This window comes from Lepidothrix coronata, unplaced genomic scaffold (assembly GCF_001604755.1).
Source record: "Lepidothrix coronata isolate B3197 unplaced genomic scaffold, Lepidothrix_coronata-1.0 Scaffold31, whole genome shotgun sequence".
Lineage (NCBI taxonomy): Eukaryota > Metazoa > Chordata > Aves > Passeriformes > Pipridae > Lepidothrix > Lepidothrix coronata.
The window spans coordinates 7,422,472-7,434,862 of NW_016690211.1; positions in this window are offsets into that span (position 1 = coordinate 7,422,472).

Below are 12,391 nucleotides of genomic sequence, written 5' to 3' on the forward strand. Positions count from 1 at the left end.
CTGTCTTCACTGAAGTTTGGACTGTACAGCTCATATTTGAGCTACAAGCAAACATTATTTGAATTGTAATACTTGCCTGAAGCCTGTAAAATATATCAGGTTTAGTTATGCTCTGAAAATATGAAATTCGTTGGCTAAAAATTCTTTCCCATTTGTCAAATTAATCACTTGCATAAGAGGAGTACTGCCCTCCAGAGACAAATGTGAAGGATCTCACAGGCAACTGTTTGTACAGTAAAATGCCTTGTTTTTCAAATTACTTCTTTTACAAAAATGGTGGAATGCTTTTATCTGATCTTATCACTTCAGTTAGCACCCACATCATTCTCTTCAACTCCCTCTTTCCTCTCACCAGTATTTCAAGTGGAGAGAAATAAAGATTGAATTATTAAAACATGCTTTTCAGTCCTTAAAAAAAAACAAAAAACAACCAAACAAAACAGAAACTTGAGCTTCTGCTTGATATTGCAGAGTTTATAAATCCTATAGGTGTGTTAGCCAGATTGTGACTATCCAAGACAGCAATCACAAAGAGAGAAACTTTAAAACATCGCCAGATGTGTGTCTCCTGGGTCAGCAGTCTCCGAAGTACTGTTGCCCTGCTTCTCCTCTAACTCATCAACAGAGGCAAGAATAATAGAATTAGAAATTATTACCTCTTTTAGAGCAGTGTGACTTCATGATATTTGTACTAACATGGTCCAGTGCAATAAGAACATGTAAAATTTGTACTCAAAAAGGGACTAAGAAGAGGTCAGGGACACTGGAAATTATCAGTGCCTAGCTGCTAGTGTATGAATCTTAATAACACCTCAGAATTAATGGGGAACTCTTGTAAGATTTTCTCTTTTAATTTTTGTTACTGGTGGTTTGAAGGTTGTAAGTCTCAATTTTTTTTTTTTAATAGTGAACCATTCAAAGAAAGAAATGTTCATATATTCAGTATCATGAGAGTGTTCATGAACAAAACAGCAGTTTTGCATACACATACAAAGTTGGTCATGAATACTTTCCAAAAAGGACACATAACCTACATCCTTGTAGGAAGCAACAAATACTGCAATATCTACCTGCAGAATGAATTAAGTACCTGTTTATTTTCTTGCAATCTGTTAAGTATCATAAAATATGGAGCATTAAATTTTGTCCTCAGGTTTTGCATACAAGGAAACAGGTCGTACTTCAGGGAATCAGGACTTTAATTGTCACTGGTCACTCAGGCAATGAAATCATAGGGTTTCAATCTTATTCATGATGGATAGCTAATATTCATTTAATGCTGAAGAAAAACCCACCACCAGTAGCTCAATATTTATGATTTCTCTGACTGAGATATAGTACTGGGTAAGAAATCATGATCCACTTAACTCCTTTTATTATTGAAATAATTGCTGACAGTAAATGCTGTCATAAAATAGATAGGATTGGGCAATTTGAGTTGAAATGTTTGAGACAAAAAAATCCAACTGTATCTTCTAAGTGAATTTCATATTCTTCATTCTCTTACACCACACTACTGGTAGTAACAATATTCCTACTGTTTTCCAAGCTTTTTGCACTCTTAAATAGGTTGCAGCATACCCTCTTAATTCTTAGTTAAGCACATCACATAATAGATATGTTTGTGTTTAAGTAACTATGTTCATTCATGGCCAGTCTTCGCGAACGAAGATTTGGGAAAGGTCTTTACCCTTCGAGCCTGCGCAGTGGATTTTTTAAGTGAGACACAGTGTGCGCTGAACTGAGCCCACCCTTTAATCCTGAGGTTCATCTGCCGGGGCCGAGCAAGCTTGGACAGTGGCAGTGAGGGTCTCAGGACGTAGGTTTGTTTAGAGTGACCTTCTCTTAGATGGATGGCCTTACAGGGCTGATGAGCTCCATCTGCCTGGGGAAGTCCCCTGACTAGGAATCGAACCCAGGCCGCGGGGGTGAGAGTGCTGCCCTAACCACTAGACCACCAGGGGGCCCCTAAGTAAGTAACTATGTAGCTATTAAGCATCAGACGTCTTCATATTTCATATGGAAAATGCTATAAAAGAGAGGGATTATGCTAATTTAAGCAATTTCAAACCATCATTTACTAATTCTCATCACAGCTCCCTGGTAATCCGTGTTACTTCAGTAACACTCCATACACACTTGATTAGTCTTGACCGAATATGCAAAACAGGTTTTCCAGGAGGTTTTTTTGTTTGTCTTCAATTTGCTTTTTGGGAAAAGCCTTACCACAATCAAGCTTCGCTTATGAATTTAATTTTCTTTGTTTTGTAGAGTAAGAAGATTCCTCCAAATACCTTCAAAAATGTTTATGAAGTATAAGCTATTTATCTAATAACCCTTCTAAGCTATCTGTACTACTTATAGTTATTGTCATGGTTAGACTTCGCAAATGAAGATTTAGGAAGGCTCTATCCTCATTTGTTACAGGCACGCTGGTGGCTAATGAGGCCAATATGAGATAGACATATTCAATTGCAAAAGGCACAGCAGGAAGACTCCTCAGGTGGTATATTCTGCAAGACACGGTTCTTTCTGCATTGTCTTTTCTCCTCCTCCGAGAGTGATCCCGCGTGGTTTCTCAAAGGAGACAGCTGCGTTATAGATGGTGTGTCTCCAGGCCTCCCGATTGGAGGCCAGAGTAGACCAGTTATGATGATCAATATGGCCAAGGCTGAGATGTTGTTTCAGGGAGTCCTTATATCTTTTCTTCGGGGCTCCTCTCTTGCGGCAGCCAGTGGCAAGTTCACCATAAAGTAAGATCTTAGGGAGGCGGTGGTCCTTCATCCTTGAGACGTGTCCTGCCCAACACAGCTGTGTTCTCAGCAACATGGCCTCAATACTTGTGACTGCTGCTTGTTCTAGAACAGATGTATTGGTCACATAATCTGGCCAGTGGATGTTTAGAATTGTACGGAGGCAGCGTTGATGGAAGCGTTCTAGGAGATGCAGGTGGTGGCGGTAGATGACCCATGATTTGGAACCATACAAGAGAGTAGACAGCACTATGGCTCCGTAAACACTGATTCTGGTACTTTTCTTCAAGTGTTTATTACACCAAACTCTTTTGTGGAGTTTTCCAAAAGCACTATATGCCTTTGCTAACCTGTTGTCTATCTCCCCATCAATCTTACCATCCGAGGAGATGAGGGTACTAAGGTAATTAAACTGATGGACTGATTTGAGCACTGATTCACCAATGGTGATGTGGGGATAATGGGGGACTTCCTGAGGTGCAGGTTGATGGAGAACTTCTGTCTTCTTTGTGCTGACTTCCAGCCCAAAGAGCTCACCAGCATCTGCAAAGCAGGATGTTAAATGCTGCAGAGCTGCTTCTGTGTGAGCGACAAGGCCTCATCAGCATAAAGCAGCTCCTGGACAAGATGATTTAAGGTCTTGGTGTGGGCCTTCAGTCACCTTAGGTTGAATAGGCTTCCATCAGTATGATATCAAATGTAGATACTGTCCTGACCATCAAGGTCTGCCATGGCCCTTTGGAGCATCATGCTGAAAAAGACTGTGAATAGGGTTGGAGCTAGAACGCAGCCTTGTTTCACACCATTCTTATTTAGAAAGGGCTCAGAAAGTGCATTGCCATCTCTGACTTGGCCGTGCTGATCCTCATGAAGTGAGATGATCATTTTAAGGAACTTGGGGGGACAACCTAAATGTTCCAAAATCTACCACAGACCTATTCTGCTCACAGTATTGAAAGCCTTGGTGAGGTCGACAAAGGTTACATAGAGACCTTTGTTCTGTTCCCGACACTTCTCTTGCGGTTGTCTGAGAACAAATACCATGTCTGTGGTACTCCTGTTGGCTCTGAAACCACACTGACTTTCAGGTAGAATTTCTTCTGCTATAGCTGGTATTAGTCAGTTCAGTCCAAGATTATTCTTGCCAGGATTTTGCCAGCAATGGAGAGCAGAGTAATACCACGGTAATTTGAGCAATCTGATTTAATTCCTTTCTTCTTATACAACGTGATGATGACTGCATCTCGAAGGTCTGATGGTAGTTCGCCTAGTTCCCAACAGCGCACCACAAACTCGTGAAATTTGGCGTGGAGTGCAAGGCCCCCGTGTTTCCAGACTTCAGGTGGAATTCCATCAACTCCAGCTGCCTTGCCGATTTTTCACCTGCTGTATGGCCTTGAGGGTTTCTTCTAAAGTGGGGGCAGTATCCAATTCATACTGTACTGGTTGTTGTGTGATGGACTGAATTGCTGAGTCTTGGACTACACGGTTGGTACTGAAAAGAGTCTGAAAGTGTTCAGACCAAGGATTCAGAAAGGAGGTTTTATCTGTTACAAGAGTTTGACCATCAGCGCTCATATGTAGGCCCGTATGCTGTTTTCAGGGCCTCACAGAAACCGTTGTGATCACCTGTATCTGCGCATAATTGAGTTTTTTCAGCTAGATCGGTCCACCACTATGAACCAGCTAACAGTTACTGAATTTCCTTTGTTAAAGCTGCCAGTCCTATCACCTAGAATCACATGAATGATCAGCAAAATTTTTTTTATTGGATTTCTAAATAGGATTCAAAGCCAAAAGAGAACACAGAAAAAGTCCTCTCATTGTAATGTTAATAACATCTCCTGAATTGGTGCAAAAGAGAGCAGCAATTGCTATTGCTGCATTGGAGGACTACCATGAATATTACTTCCGTTGTCCTGCACTATCATCAAGGCTCATTGGAAAATATCCTAGAGGCTTTGCAGATTTTTTTGTCTGACCATGCTGAAACTCTGCAACTGAAAAACAAAGTTGTATTGTCAATTGAACTGTAGCTATTCAAAGGTCTAAATTAAAATGGAAAACTTTTAGGCTTGGATGTCTCTTCTCTGACATTCTTAGTTACATATCTGTCAACAGAATATATTTAAGCAAAAAAGAAGAAACCCCAAATGCTCTCAGAAAATTGCAACATCTACAATTTTATTTCAATTATCTCTGAAATATATGTTGTCTGGCATTACTATATCTATGACATTACTGGTTATCTCAGGCTGCTTCCACTCAAGACTTAACTTGAAAACATTAGTGTTCAGTTTCCTGGATTTTTTTTATCACAGATCAAGAATATCTGTTGTTCATCTTTACTTTGTCTTTTGTAAAGTGTTCTCACTACTATTTTCAGCAGTTTTCTGTTGTTGGGTTTCTGCTGTTGTCTTTTTCAAAATTCAAGGTGTATCAAAGTTAGGCAAAATAACCCAATATTGAAGTGACTGTCCTCAAATCTAGGGAAAACTCTTATGTCTAGCAACTCCTAGCAATTCCTCACCTTTCTCAGAAATTTCATATTTCACATCTGTCAGCAGGTATTGTGTAAGGACAAGCACATTTTCTAAGAGCATCAAAGTAATTATGGATCCTCAACTCAGCCTGTAATTGAAATGCCACTTACATTTGATCTGAGATTCAGGTTGTTCAGGTTCTATTCATGTAATGGACATGCAAAAAAATGCAACACCGGCAATTCCATAACTCACTTAGGCATTTGGCAAGAATAGAAATTCTCAGAGATAGGTCATCAGAACCAAAGATCTTCTAATACAAATTCAGTATTAACTAATGTTGATAGAAACTTAACTTTCAAGTATATTCATTTGTAGTAATGAAGATGGCTTTCAGGGTGGCAACTTCTACTTTATTTTGAGTAAACCTTCTCTAAAATACTATAATGAACTACATCTTGCCTTTGCTTTGTCCAGGAAATCAATAACAATCAACTGAAATACAAACATGTTGATGAAGAGCTTAAAGATTTTTAAACTACCAGAGAAACCAACTTTGCTTATGTTGTAATCCTGATGTCCTAATTTTGGGATTTTAAAGGTTTTTTCTATACCTCCTTAATTTTTTGTGTAATTGTCTCCTTTACTACATTAAAAATATCACAATTATATAGCATTTTTAATAATTTCTATTCACTTTAACCTAGCATGTAATTTTTACTTAACAGAGAAAATCTTAAGATCATTTTATCTCTGTTCTAAATTAAGGATAAATTTATGGAACTATGTCCAGAGGGTACCCCAGGCTACTGATATCTTTACATTAATCTCACACACACTTTTTAGTATCTCTGTGTAGGTCACATCCTGTCGCCACTTAATTAAACAGGATTTTGCCACCATCTCTTCATGCAGTACAATCAGGCTTTGAAAATATACTCTACATCAAGAAATTTTACCATCAAGCATAAACATGACAAAAGTGTAGTTATTCTCTGAATTTATACCAATTAATCTGTGAATCAAAAAGCACAATTATATATTCACATTTGGTGCAGAAGAGCAATTGCTACTGGTTCGTGCATACCTAATAAATGAAGCATTTCAAGAGCAACATTTAGGGCTAAGGATTTTTTCATACATTTTACTTTTGCAATTATAAAATCCGATTAGACCTTCAACTGAGAAAAATTGCTATCATGACATCAAGCTTTGCTACTTTTTACTGAATATATTCCTGTAGTTGTCTCTCTCTATGTATAAAATGGTGCTATTTACATTTGAATTTACATTACTCATGAAAAGATGACAATTCCTTTTCCGAAATTGCACAAAACATTCATTAATTTCATTGACACAAAATGTCTTAAAAACCATAGTACAGAATAAAGTTATACATAAATTACTGCATGCAATCTACTCAATGTACTCTATCAATTGTGCATGTGTCCAGTGGTGATAATTTCAAAACACATTAAACTCAGGTCTTCTGTTAAAGATAAGGAACAATTACAAAAATGATATACAACATGAAAGAGAACTATCTTACATTGTGGCAGGCCAAGAAAAGCAGAACATGTATGACTAATAGATGTTTTAGACAGTGATAGAGATTAAAATGAACACCTGTAAGCATGGAAACATCTGGAGGAGAAAGAGATGTGAGTCAAAATAGATTAACAGAAGAAAATTAAGGAAGGAAATACTGCAGCAACTTTGTAGTGTAAGACACGACTCCTTCAAACTTTTCAGACAAAGTTGGGATAAAAAATCCAATTGCTGGTATGTAAAACTAGATAAAAGCAGCTGAAAATCCCTACTACTGATTTGTCTCAATTGATATGTCTCAATTCTGCTGTTCAATAAATTTCAGGACTTACATAGCTATCAAAAATTATCTGATCACTATACCTTTATTTTCCATTATGGACATGCAGACGTCAGACTTATTTGACCTGATTGTTTTAACGAAGCTTTTTATTGTGAAATCTATGAAGTACTGCAGCAACCTACTCACACTTTTCTCATCATCAATCTGTTGCATTTAATCATCCTGTCACTTATACCAGAAAAAAGAACAGTTACCTTTGACTTAAAGAAAATTATGGTTGGAAAGGGACGTCACGAGGGAGAACAGAACAAGACCATTATATAGCCATTACTGGAGATTGCACAGAAACTTATTTTTTTTGAAAATAATAGCAGTCAACCAGATCTTACTCTATCACATAGAGTAGATCATCTGTACTCAGAAGTTCAAGCAACAGACTTATGAAAAACATCTCCTCAAATTGATTCACTTCTGGGAAAGAGCTAAAACCAGAAACCATGGCTTGGCCTTTCTATTTTCTTTGCTGTAACAAGAACAAAAAAATTATCTGCCCATACATTTTTGCAAGATAATTTTGAAGTCCTTTCTTTTAATTTCCATTTTATAGACTTTATGTCTTTTAAAGAAGACCATTTTGTGGAAAGATAAATTATGGTATATTTAAGTCTGAAGAGGATCTGATCCATTTGTTTTTCTGAGACCTAATGTCCTATCTTTGTCAGAAGTGAAAGAGGAACCAGAAGATAATTTACAGCCTAGGCTAGAAACAGAAAAATAAAGTCCGTAGATGAATGAATGTACTTAAAAAACTCTTCTCAGAGAGTATACCTAAGGTAAATTATGTGTGTGGAAATAATTTTCTATGCTTGATCATTTTAATGATAACCTTTTGATTACAAAAGTGAAGAAAAGAACTTCTTCTTTCCAGAAAATCCCATTTATTCCCCTGTGTTCCAAGCTGGAATATTATTCATTGTCTGTTCTATGAATTTTCCACTTTATTTTTTTAATGGGAATCAAAGCATCAACTCAATAAATTCAAATCTGACTTTCTCCATTTAAGCTTTCTATTTAATAAGAAATAATATTATTCAAATAAAAAATTCTCCATAGTGAAGAGAAAAATTAAGTTCCATCTGTAAGAATACAAAAATTTTTTTTCTCTAAATATATTTTTTAAAAGTCATTTAATTAAATAATATTTTGATAAAAATTTTGCATTATGAAATTGCTCTTTCAATTGAAACAATATATAATCCTACAAGTGAAATGCCTTATCACCACTACCTCAAAGATTCTATGCATACTTAGAGGTTTTATTTTACACTATTTAAACATCAACATTAAAATCTTCTAGATGTTCAAATTCCAAAGTGAGATTTGGAATCTTCTTTAACTACATCATTTGCTAGTAAGGTGAAATGTTACTGGAAATATGTTAAAAATATATAAATCACAAAACAAATGAAGGGTTTGATATGCACATGCTTATGTACAAATATGACTTCATTAGTAAAGTTATGGTTACTAATAGTCTGAACATGGATGAAATTTCTGCAGAATCAAGTTGAAGGAAGGCTTATTATCAACGGATGGCAATGATCTAGAAAAACAAAAACTATTGCAATCGATTTTATGAGAGAATAGCTACACTTAGCCAGACCAAGAGTCCTTCTAGACAACATCCTGTAACGTGTACTGTCCATAAGCAGGTACTTGGCAAAAGAAAGAACAGGATAGCCATAATTTATACACTTACCAAGGCAAGCCTTTTCAAGTAACCTCCTAAAAATCCATCCATTGTTTTTCTCAGAGGAATGCTTTAGTTAGGTAAGGTTAAAGTTATAAATAAAATAAGGCTATAAAATAGCATCCAATTTTATTATGAATTGTGTGTACTAACTGCTAGGTTACATGATCAGATACTTGTCTCCTCACATGATTGTACTATAGTAAGAAAGGTAAGGAACACTCACGACATCTTGATTCACTACATAGTCCAGATCCTTTCTTTGCCTCTGCAACTCCTTGTCACCGCTGCTAATTTAGAGAAAGGAACACATGGGAAAAAATAAAACCTGTAAATCGGTCTTAATAAAGATGATACAATAGTGACTGGGCACACAGACCTGTAGAAAGATTGGGTCACGTAAATGTTCAGAATTAATATGCTTCTAATTTGATTCTCTCTCCCAGGTATGCCTTGACTGCATAGAGATTACCACTGCATAGAGATTACCACTGCATAGAGATTACCACACCAGGTACCTTTGGGCTGTTCTGTGGTCTCTTTCAACAGTCCACTTTATCCTTCTAGGACAAGACAGCTAGGATAAAATTGTCCCAAAGGCTGGATTCACCCATAGTTGCTGGATGGAACACTCAAAGTGATTCCTGTCTTTCCCTCAGCTTTATGTGCTGTGACAGTCCAGTTTCTTTTTTGTATTTATGTGCTGCTGCTGTGAGGATAATTGAAATGCCAGTCAGAAAGAGCCCAACACATCTTCAGTAGTAAAGCTAATTAAAAAAAAAACAATTTCCAACATGAAAAAATCCTCACGAACAAGACACTATGTATCCTCTGACTGGATAAGCTTTCTGATTTCTTTTGTCATTTCTAAATTGATGTAAATATGACATAGTAAAAAAGTATCTATTAAGATATTATTGTGTTATGCAGTACTTTCCACACTACACTATCATTGGTGAATCACTGTTTTCAATTTCACACAATTTTTGAATAGTGTGTAGGTTTGGGTTTGATTTATTGCCCAAAGTATTTTAAAAAAATAACTACTTTGCTGATTAACTACCCAAAAAACCAGATAATACCTGAGAAGTATAAATCTTCAAAAAAAATATAGATAGAATATCTCCACCATTTATGGTACAGAAAGTAAAGCTCATCTTAATGAATTCTAAGCCTTCTCTTACTTCACCAATTAAAATCAGAAGCAGTGTTTTACTTTTGAGTAACCCTTTGCAAAGTGAGCCATCGTAGCTGTAGACCTTGGCTCCAATAACTATCTAAGCATATGAATGTTCAACAGACTAAGAAGACTCATCAGGAGAAATCATCAAAAGAGATCATTTAGCAAATGACCAGTCTCTTTAACCTATAATCAAATAAATCATGGAACAAGAAAACAGTCTCCCCTACTCTGTTTTACACAAAGAAAATCACATTAATGCAAAAACAGAGAACAGAATGTAGTTACATTTTAAAATCCTCCATTTTATTGGAATGCATACATTAATTTAATAAAAATTGAATATTAAAATAATATTTTCATCATAAAATTACTTCATAATCAACCATTGAGTCATTCTCTGGTAATATGAGGGATAAACTGTGAATAAGGGCTTAGAAAAAATAGTAGGACACCAAATTGGCTGAAAGGGGAACCTCTGATAGAGATAAAAAAGGAGAATTACAGGAGGTGGAAGAAGAAACACACTTCCAAGGAGGATACCTGAAGTATCCCCTGGCTTTTCAGAAAAGGCATCAGTGAAGTCAAAGCTCAACTGGAGATGAACCTGGCAATCTCGGAGATGAAGGGAAACAAAAAGGTACCTTAAAGGCAAAAAGAAGAAAAAGGAAAATGTGGGCCTGCTGCTGACGGAGTAGGTAACCAAGTGACGAAGGATATGGAAAATCATGAAGTATCCAAACCTTCTTTGCATAATTTTACTGGCAAGGTCTGCTCTTACACCTCTCAGGTCACTTAGTCCAGAAGGAAAGTTTGGAGAAGTACAAGGTACCACCCACTGTGGGGAAAGATCCAGTTAGGTTAAATTCCTGGGACCACATAGGATATTTCCAACTCTGCTGACAAAGTTGATCAAGGTCATTGTGAGGCCATGTTCTACTTATTGTCTTTGAAAAGTTGTGATAATCAGAAGAGGTTCCCAGTGGCCTAAAATGGTCTGATGGCACAAATGTCTTTAAAATGGAGAGGAAGGGGATCTGAGGAACTGCAAGCTGCTCCAGCCTCATCCTAGATCCTGAGAAGATCACTGGGCATGGTCTCTCAGAGGTAATTTCTAAGCAGATGAAAGATAAGAAACTGGGAACAGTCAACATAAATTTACCAAGGACAAATCATGAACTCAATTCCCTTTCACAAAGAAATTCCTGGTTCTGTAAAAGACCAGAGCAGTGGCAGCAAGGTTTTGACAGACTTTCACCAAAATCTTTTAGTTAAGCAGGAGAGATATGGACTAGATGAGTGGACTACAAGGCCAGCAATAAACTGGTTGGATAATCAGGGACAAAAGGTAGTGAGCAAGTGGTTCCAAATCTAAGCTACAGCTAGGTAAGAACAGAGTTCCCTAGAAGTTAATACTGGAGCAAAGACTGATTAACATCAACAACTAACTGGCCCCTTAGCAAATTTGTAGATGACACCAAAACGGTGGGAACACTTTATGATTTTTGGAGGGCTACCATACACATGGCCTTGGTAAACTGGAGGAATGGCATGAGAGGGGAAAAAACCCCAACCAAAAAACAAAACAAACAAAAACCAACTAACCAACCAAAAAAACCTCAGCTCAGACTATTACCTTTTCAGCTAGCTTTTGAAAAGTTTATCTCAAAGTTTATCTGCTAATTATATAACCCTGCAGTCAAAGAGGGCTATATCATGTTTTAGATTTTTTTCAGATGTATGTATTGATTGAAAGTAACTTTCAAAATGGCTATTTTAAACAACAGTTGTCCACTTTTTCTTAAATTAGAAAATACATGCAGATATATGCTATTCATCCAGAGTTTACAGTAACATCTCTTTCCGGTCTGTGTTATGTAAATAATTATGTCAAATTGAAAAACTGGAAATTTTACCACCGTTGAATAAAACAGTAGCATTTGATCAAAATTCTAATTTTTAAAAAGGATTTCAGAATAGCTAATGCTGGAGTGCACACAGTACCTGCTGTCCTCCATGTCCTCTTCCTGAGCATCAGATCTAAATCATTCACTTAATGCTAAACATAAGTTAAAACCCTTTTCTTTGTGAGATGAGGGGTTGGAGATAAGTGTGACATCTGAAGTTATCCACAGGTTCTAAGAAATGCTATTATAAAAGTGTTCTGGTATGAGGCCTGTCACTTTCACAGCTTCCTTACCTCTCTACAGCACCTAGTCAATGCAAGTTTTGACCAACAGAATTAATTTTATATTGTTCTCCAAAATGATTCCAGAATATATACAGCAACATAGAAACTGTTGACACTGGTCACCAGAGCAGAAGACTCTCTTAAAAGCCAACTTGGATGCCACAAAACACTAAGGCTTCTAGCATCCACTTAACCTCACAAGT